The 9,462-nt window shown below is 47.0% G+C and overlaps 1 long non-coding RNA gene across 1 annotated transcript in view; it reads right to left on the bottom strand.

The window, feature by feature from the left end:
- Window positions 1–3,216: 3,216 nt before the first annotated feature.
- Window positions 3,217–9,462, bottom strand: part of LOC135527006 (uncharacterized) — a 69,731-nt gene continuing 63,485 nt past the window's right edge. The window contains exons 3-4 of the long non-coding RNA XR_010453380.1: window positions 5,113–5,317; window positions 3,217–4,876 (exon numbers count right to left, since the gene is read on the bottom strand). This is a non-coding gene — a long non-coding RNA (uncharacterized LOC135527006). The remainder of the gene's footprint in view (window positions 4,877–5,112; window positions 5,318–9,462) is intronic.

Here is a 9,462-nt window from a genome sequence, read left to right as displayed (position 1 = left end):
GGATAAAAAAATAATAGTAGCATTATTGATGTGTTTTTGTTTACCAAACCGGGAGTATCTTCTGAATAAATTCCCATTAAAGGAAATTAAGATCAACTATCTTAGTAGTATGCTTGTTTACAGATATGCCCAGACAATTGGGGGCAAATGGGGGGAAATATGAAAGCCAGACATGGATCACTTCATCAACTGAGTAATGAAGTCATCCACAGTAGCCCTACTTTTAAATATATAAAACAGTCTTGCCAGCTATTTGTTTTAAGTTAAATCAAGCACATTATTTTTATATTGTAACTCAGTTGGATCTGCCTGATAACAGATGTAATTTCCTAATATTCTCATTTATATTGTTGTCACGCCTTGGTCTTAGTATTTTGTGTTTTAGTTAATTAGTTGGTCAGGCCAGGGAGTGACATGGGTTTATGTTATTGTGTTGTCGTATTGGGGTTTTTGTAGGCATTGGGATTGTGGTTGATTAGGGGTGTGTTTAGTTTAGGTTTGGCTGCCTGAGGCAGTTCTCAATCAGAGTCAGGTGATTCTTGTTGTCTCTGATGGGGAACCGTATTTAGGTAGCCTGGGTTTCACTGTGTATTTCGTGGGTGATTGTTCCTGTCTCTGTGTAGTTTCACCAGATAGGCTGTATTTAGGTTTCACGTTCCATTTTGTTGTTTTGTATTTGTCTCAGTATTTTCATGTAATCGTCATTTGTTTTCATAAAAAAAAACACGAGTAACCAACACGCTGCATTTCGGTCCGACTTTCTTGAGACAAACGAAGAACGCCGTTACAGAATCACCCACCACACACGGACCGAGCAGCGTGTTAACAGGCAGGAGCCACGGGAGAGGCAACAGAAGCAGCTTCAGTGGGAGAGGCTGCACCACTTGGAGAATTGGACATGGGAGGAAGAACTGGACGGAAAAGGACCATGGGCTCAGCCTGGTGAATATCGCCGCCCCAAGGAGGAACTAGAGGCGGCTAAAGCTGAGAGGCGCTGGTATGAGGAGGCAGCATGGCGACGTGGATGGAAGCCCGGGAATCAGGCTTACAGGGTGTATGGCTACGCCAGGTAGGAGACCTGCGCAAACTCCCTGTGCTTACCGGGGGGCTAGAGAGACCGGGCAGGCACCGTGTTATGCAGTGGTGCGCACGGTGTCCCCAGTGCGGGTGCATAGCCCGGTGCAGTATATTTCAGCTCCGCGTATCGGCCGGGCTAGATTGAGCGTCGAGCCAAATGCCATGAAGCCGGCTCTTCGCATCTGGTCCCCAGTGCGTCTCCTTGGGCCGGCTTACATTGCACCAGCCTTGCGCTCTGTGTCTCCGGTTCGCCTACATAGCCCAGTGCGGGCAATTCCACCTCGCCGCACTGGCAGGGGGACCGAGAGTATTCAACCGGGTAAGGTTGGGCAGGCTCGGTGCTCAAGAGCTCCAGTGCGCCTGCACGGTCCGGTCTATCCAGTACCACCTCCACACCCCAGCCATCAGGTAGCAGCTCCCCGCACCAGGCTTCCTGTGCGTGTCTTCGGCCCAATACCACCAGTGCCAGCACCACGCATCAGGCCTACAGTGCGCCTCGCCTCTCCTGCGCTGTCAGAGCCTTTCTCCTCTCCTGCGCTACCGGAGTCTCCCTCCTCTCCTGCGCTACCGGAGTCTCCCGCCTGTTCAGCGATTCTAGAGCCTTCCTCCTCTACAGCGCTGCCGGAGCCTCCTGCCTGTTTGGAGCAGCCTGAGCTGTCAGTCTGCATGGAGCAGCCAGAGCTGCCAGTCTGCATGGAGCAGCTAGAGCTGCCAGTCTGCAAGGAGCTGCCAGTCTGCAAGGAGCAGCCAGAGCTGCCAGTCTGCATGGAGCAGCTAGAGCTGCCAGTCTGCATGGAGCAGCCAGAGCTGTCAGTCTGCTTGGAGCAGCCAGAGCTGCCAGTCTGCATGGAGCTGCCAGTCTGCATGGAGCTGCCAGTCTGCAAGGAGCTGCCAGTCTGCAAGGAGCTGCCAGTCTGCAAGGAGCTGCCAGAGCTGTTAGTCTGCATAGAGCAGCCAGAGCTGTCAGTCTGCAAGAAGCCGCCAGAGCTGTCAATCTGCATGGAGCAGCCAGAGCCGCCAGTCAGCATGGAGCAACCAGAGCCGTCAGTCAGCATGAAGCAGCCAGAGCCGTCAGTCTGCCAGGATCCGCCAGTCAGCCAGACTCTTCCAGATCTGCCAGTCAGCCAGACTCTTCCAGATCTGCCAGTCGACCAGAATCTTCCATATCTGCCAGTCGACCAGACTCTTCCAGATCTGCTAGTCAACCAGACTCCAGATCTGCTAGTCAACCAGACTCTTCCAGATCCGTGAGTCAATCAGACTCTTCCAGATCCGCCAGTCAATCAGACACTTCCAGATCCGCCAGTCAGCCAGGATCTGCCAGAACTGCCAGCCAGCCAGGATCTGCTGGATTCAACTGCCTAGCTGGGCTTCCTCTCAGTACTGGGCTTCCTTTCAGTGCTGGGCTTCCTTTCAGTGCTGGGCTTCCTCTGTTCCAAGCTGCCCCTCTGTCCCGAGCTGCCCCTCTGTCCCGAGCTGCCCCTCAGTCCAGTGGGGTTCTGGGTGAGGACTACTAGGCCATGGTCGGCGGCGAGTGTGGATTATCCCAGGATGCGTAGGGGAGGAACTATGACATTAATGGAGTGGGGTCCACGTCCCGAGCTGGAACCGCCACCGTGGACAGACGCCCAACCGGACCCTCCCTATGGTTTTGAGGTGCGTCCGGGAGTCCGCACCTTGGGGGGGGGGGGGGGGTTCTGTCACGCCTTGGTCTTAGTATTTTGTGTTTTAGTTAATTAGTTGGTCAGGCCTGGGTGTGACATGGGTTTATGTTATTGTGTTGTCGTATTGGGGTTTTTGTAAGCATTGGGATTGTGGTTGATTAGGGGTGTGTTTAGTTTAGGTTTGGCTGCCTGAGGCGGTTCTCAATCAGACTCAGGTGATTCAAATCAAATCAAATTTTATTTGTCACATACACATGGTTAGCAGATGTTAATGCGAGCGTAGCGAAATGCTTGTGCTTCTAGTTCCGACAATGCAGTAATAACCAACAAGTAATCTAACTAACAATTCCTAAACTACTGTCTTATACACAGTGTAAGGGGATAAAGAATATGTACATAAGGATATATGAATGAGTGATGGTACAGAGCAGCATAGGCAAGATACAGTAGATGGTATCGAGTACAGTATATACATATGAGATGAGTATGTAAACAAAGTGGCATAGTTAAAGTGGCTAGTGATACATGTATTACATAAGGATGCAGTCGATGATATAGAGTACAGTATATACGTATGCATATGAGATGAATAATGTAGGGTAAGTAACATTATATAAGGTAGCATTGTTTAAAGTGGCTAGTGATATATTTACATCATTTCCCATCAATTCCCATTATTAAAGTGGCTGGAGTTGAGTCAGTGTCAGTGTGTTGGCAGCAGCCACTCAATGTTAGTGGTGGCTGTTTTACAGTCTGATGGCCTTGAGATAGAAGCTGTTTTTCAGTCTCTCGGTCCTAGCTTTGATGCACCTGTACTGACCTCGCCTTCTGGATGATAGCGGGGTGAACAGGCAGTGGCTCGGGTGGTTGATGTCCTTGATGATCTTTATGGCCTTCCTGTAACATCGGGTGGTGTAGGTGTCCTGGAGGGCAGGTAGTTTGCCCCCGGTGATGTGTTGTGCAGACCTCACTACCCTCTGGAGAGCCTTACGGTTGAGGGCGGGAGCAGTTGCCGTACCAGGCGGTGATACAGCCCGCCCGATTCTTGTTGTCTCTGATGGGGAACCGTATTTAGGTAGCCAGGGTTTCACTGTATATTTCGTGGGTGATTGTTCCTGTCTCTGTGTCGTTTCACCAGATAGGCTGTATTTAGGTTTCACGTTCCGTTTTGTTGTTTTGTATTTGTCTCAGTATTTTCATGTAATCGTCATTTGTTTTCATTTAAAAAAACATGAGTAACCAACACGCTGCATTTCGGTCCGACTTTCTTGCGACAAACGAAGAACGCCATTACAATTGTAATACTATGTCAAGCCAAAGAAAAAACTACACCAAATCATTACCATGAGACACCTTCTAAACAATTACATGCCAGGTACACAAAACCTGATAGTTTCTTCCAGCATGTGGCTTTTTTTATGTACTCACCCAGTGAGTGAGTACATAAAAAGGCATTGGACACTCCATCCTCTTCTTTCTGAGCCCAGTGACAGTTAATACAATGAGATTTGTGAGGCCCCTCGCAACCAACAGGCAGAGGGAGAAGAGGCCATCTGGATCAAAGTCATTTGAAAGTCTCCAGTATGCCATGTGCTGTCAAGATGAGGGATGTTATCCTGATTTGTTTTGATAAGGATACATAAATCTATCGGAAACAACGCAGGAGTGGAAAGAGTATTCAATGACTTGACCACAAAGTTGACACACCTACACATTCAAGGGTTTTTCTTTATATTTCTTTAATAGTGAAGACATCAAAACTATGAAATCACCAAAAAAGTGTTAAAACAATCAAATTATATTTTCTATTTGAGATTCTTCAATGTAGCCACTCTTTGCCTTGATGACAGCTTTCCCCACTACTTGGCATTCTCTTAACCAGCTTCACCTAGATTGCTTTTCCAACAGTCTTGAAGGAGTTCCTATCAGGTATGAAGGTAAGACCCAGATGCAGACAACGTCGAATTAACAATGGTGTAATAATAATCCGACCGAGGCAGGCAATAGACGGGTCAAGGCAGGCAGGGGTCAGTAAACCAGAGGTGGGGGCAACGGTACCGGACGGCAGGCAAGTTCAGGGTAGGCAGAGTGGTCAGGCAGCCGGGCTCAAAGTCAGGACAGGCAACGGTCAAAACCTGGAAGGCGAGAAAAAGAGAGACTGGGAAAAGCAGGAGCTGAGACACAGAAACGCTGGTTGACTTGACAAACAAGACGAACTGGCAACAGACAAACAGAGAATACATGTATAAATACACAGGGAATAATAGGGAAGATGGGTGACACCTGCATGGGGGGTTGGAGACAATCACAAAGACAGGTGAAACAGATCAGTGTGTGACAGTACCCCCCCAAGGGGCGCCTGGGCACATACCTGGCTGCCCGGGGTGCCGGCGGTGGAAGTCGGCAATGAGGGCTGGGTCCAGGATGTCTCTAGCGGGGACCCAACACTTCTTGTCTGGACCATAACCCTCCCAGTCAACCAGGTACTGGAAACCCTTGCCCCGTGGTCGATCACTCAGGAGGCTTCTCACTGTGTACGCCGGATGGCCATCGATGACACGGGGGGAGGGGTGGGCCTGGAAACAGAAGACAAAAGGGCTGTGAGACACTGGCTTAATCCTAGACACATGGAAAGTAGGGTGAAAACAGAGGGTACGGGGTAACAAAAGACGAGCAGCAGTGTGGCTAATGACTCTAGTGATGGGGAACGGGCCGATGAAATGGGGGGAAAGTTTACGGGATTCCACCCAGAGGGGCAGAGCAAGAGGGTGGAGAGCCATACCCTCTGCCCGAGCCGATAGCATGGAGCAGGGGTCCGGTGGCGATCCGCTTGTCACCTATACCTGGTCTTCAACAGAGCGGCCCGGGCACTCTTCCAGGTATGGCGACAGCGGCGGATGAACATCTGGGTAGAGGGGTTGCTGACTTCATTCTCTTGCTCGGGGAAGAGTGGAGGCTGATATCCCAAGGAACACTCGAAGGGCGAAAGACCCGTGGCAGAGGAAGGGAAGGGTGTTGCGAGCGTACTCAACCCATACCAGTTGCTGACTCCAGGTGGTAGGGTTGGCAGAGACGAGGCAGTGAAGAGTAGTCTCTAAGTCCTGGTAGGCTCGCTCCAACTGGCCGTTGGACTGGGGGTGGAATCCAGAGGACAGGGTGGCCGACGACCCAATGAGCATGCAGAAGGACTTCCAGAACTGGGATTAGAACTGCGGACCCCGGTTGGTGATCATGTCCACCGGGAGTCCATGGATCCGGAAGACTTGCTTTGGAAAACAGTCGACCACAGTCAGGATGGCAGTGTTGCCCTCAACATCCAGAACCATAGTAGGCCACCAAAAGCGTTGTCGCATGAAGGCAAGGGTCAGACGAGAGCCCGGTTGACAGGCAAGCCTGGAGGAATGGGCCCACTCCAGGACCGCTGAGTGGACAGTGTCAGGCACAAACACCCTGTTATCTGGGCCCCCCAGGGTTGGGCTGCTTCTCCCGGACCTGTTTCCCTATACCCCAGCTGAGGCATTCGGCTTGACTCTGAAGCAAGCTCCCAGAAAATTGGAACGGAAATGGCGCTACACCAAACTGGAAGTCTTCTGACTAGTTTGGAAAGACAGTACCGTGCAGTATCGAAGAGCCCTCACTGCTGCGCGATCATCCTATTATTTCAACTTAATTGAGGAAAATAAGAAAAATCCAAAATGTATTTTTGATACTGTCACAAAGCTAACTAAAAAGCAGCATTCCCCAAGAGAGGATGCATTTCACTTCAGCAGTGATAAATTCAAGAACTTCTTTGGGGACAATATCATGATCATTAGAAAGCAAATTACGGACTCCTCTTTAAATCTGCGTATTCCTCCAAAGCTCAGTTGTCCTGAGTCTGCACAACTCTGCAGCATACTGGACCCTATTCCAACTAAACTTCTGAAAGAGCTACTTCCTGTGCTTGGCCCTACTATGTTGAGCATAATAAATGGCTCTCTATCAACCGGATGTGTACCAAACTCACTAAAAGTGGCAGTAATAAAGCCTCTCTTTAAAAAGCCTAACCTTGACCCAGAAAACATAAAAAAAACTATCAGTCTATATCGAATCTCCCATTCCTCTCAAAAATGTTAGAAAAAGCTGTTGCGCAACAACTCACCGCCTTCCTGAAGACAAACAATGAATACAAAACTTCAGTCTGGTTTTAGACCCCATCATAGCACTGAGACTGCACTTGTGAAGGTGGTAAATTACCTTTTAATGGCATCAGACCGAGGCTCTGCATCTGTCTTCGTGCTCCTAGACCTTAGTGCTGCTTTCGATCACCACATTCTTTTGGAGAGATTGGAAACCCAGATTGGTCTACACGGACAAGTTCTGGCCTGGTTTAGATCTTAGATATCAGTTTGTCTCTGTGGATAGTTTGTGCTCTGACGAATCAACTGTAAATTTCAGTGTTCCTCAAGGTTCCGTTTAACCTGTTGAAACTCTGGGGGCACTATATCATTTTTGGATAAAAAGACGTGCCCGTTTTAAGCGCAATATTTTGTCACAAAAAGATGCTCGACTATGCATATAATTGATAGCTTTGGAAAGAAAACACTCTGACATGTCCAGAACTACCAAGATATTTTCTGTGCGTGCCCTCGAACGTGAGCTTCAGGCAAAACCAAGATGAGACGGCATCCAGGAAATGAGCAGGATTTTTGAGGCTCTGTTTTCCATTGTCTCCTTATATGGCTGTGAATGCGAGAGGAGTAAGTCTGCCCTTTCTGTCGTTTCCCCAAGGTGTCTGCAGCATTGTGACGTATTTGTAGGCATATCATTGGAAGATAAGAGACCACATTTACCAGGTGTCCGCCCGGTGTCCTGCGCCGAAATTGGTGCGCAAAAGTCAGCTGCAAGTATTTTTCCATGGAATTTAGAGAAGAATGCAAGCTTCCACGAACGATATATCAATGAAGAGATATGTGAAAAAACACCTTGAGGATTGATTCCAAACAACGTTTGCCATGTTTCGGTCGATATTATGGAGTTAATTCGGAAAAAGTTTGACGTTGTAGGTGACTGAATTTTCGGTTAGTTTCGGTAGCCAGATGCGATGTACAAAACGGAACGATTTCTCCTACACACAGACGCTTTCAGGAACAACTGCGCATTTGGTATGTAACTGAGAGTCTCCTCATTGAAAACATCCGAAGCTCTTCAAAGGTAAATGATTTTATTTATTTGGTTATCTGGTTTTTGTGAAAATGTTGCGTGCTAAATGCTACTCAAAATGCTAAGCTAGCTTTGCATACTCTTACACAAATTCGTCCATTTCTATGGTTCAAAAGCATATTTTGAAAATCTGAGATGACAGTGTTGTTAAGAAAAGGCTAAGCTTGAGAGCAGACGCATTATTTTCATTTTATTTGCGATTTTCAGAAATCGTTAATGTTGCGTTATGCTAATGAGCCTAAGGCTTTAGTCACGATCCCGGATCCGGGATGGGGAGTTTCAAGAGGTTTTAAGGACCACTATTGTTTTCACTATATTTTTTACCTCTTGGTGATGTCTTTCGGAAACATAATGTTAACTTTCACTGCTATGCGGATGACACACAGCTGTGCATTTCGATGAAACATGGTGAAGCCCCAAAATTGCCCTTGCTGGAGGCCTGTGTTTCAGACATAAGGAAGTGGATGGCTGCAAATGTTCTACTTTTAAACTCAGACAAAACAGAGATGTTTGTTTTACGTCCCAAGAAACAAAGAGATCTTTTGTTGAAACTGACAATTAATCTTGATGGTTGTACAGTTGTCTCAAATAAAACTGTGAAGGACCTCTGCGTTACTCTGGACACTGATCTCTCTTTTGATGAACATATCGAGACTGTTTCAAGGACAGCTTTTGTCCATCTACGTAATATTGCAAAAATCAGAACCTTTCTGTCCAAAAATGATGCAGAAAAATGAATCCATGCTTTTGTCACTTCTAGGTTAGACTACTGCAATGTTCTACTTTCCGGCTACCCGGATAAGCACTAAATCAACTTCAGTTAGTGCTAAACACGGCTACTAGAATCTTGACTAGAACTGAAAAATATTATCATTTTACTCCAGTGCTAGCCGCTCTACACTGGCTTCCCATTAACTGCCTATGGTATAGGGGATGGTTGCGTCCCCTATACCATAAGAACAGGGCAAAAACAGGGCAAATGCAGCGCGGCAAATAAAAAAAATGATATAAAAATCTAACTTTCATTAAATCACACATGTAAGACACTCAATTAAAGCTACACTCGATGTGAATCCAGCCAACATGTCAGATTTTTAAAAGGCTTTTCGGCAAAAGCATAAGAAGCTATTATCTGATGATAGCACAATAGTAAACAAAGAGGGTAGCATATTTCAAACTTGCAGGCGCTACACAAAACATAGAAATAAAATATAAATCATGGATTACCTTTGACGAGCTTCTTTTGTTGGCACTCCAATATGTCCCATAAACATCACAATTGGTCCTTTTGTTCGATTAATTCCATCCATATATATCCAAATGTCAATTTATAAAGCGCGTTTGATCCACAAAAAAACAGCTTCCAAAAAACGCAATGTCACTACAAAATATTTCAAAAGTTGCCTATGAACTTTGCCAAAATATTTCAAAAGGCTTGCTCCTTATTTATTCATTATTTTACCAGGTAAGTTGCCTGAGAACACATTCTAATTTGCAGCAACGACCTGGGGAATAGTTT

The sequence above is a fragment of the Oncorhynchus masou genome, chromosome 32 (genome assembly GCF_036934945.1).
Source record: "Oncorhynchus masou masou isolate Uvic2021 chromosome 32, UVic_Omas_1.1, whole genome shotgun sequence".
Lineage (NCBI taxonomy): Eukaryota > Metazoa > Chordata > Actinopteri > Salmoniformes > Salmonidae > Oncorhynchus > Oncorhynchus masou.
The sequence above is the reverse complement of the archived record's forward strand: the minus strand, read 5'-3'. Positions and strand labels throughout refer to the sequence as shown.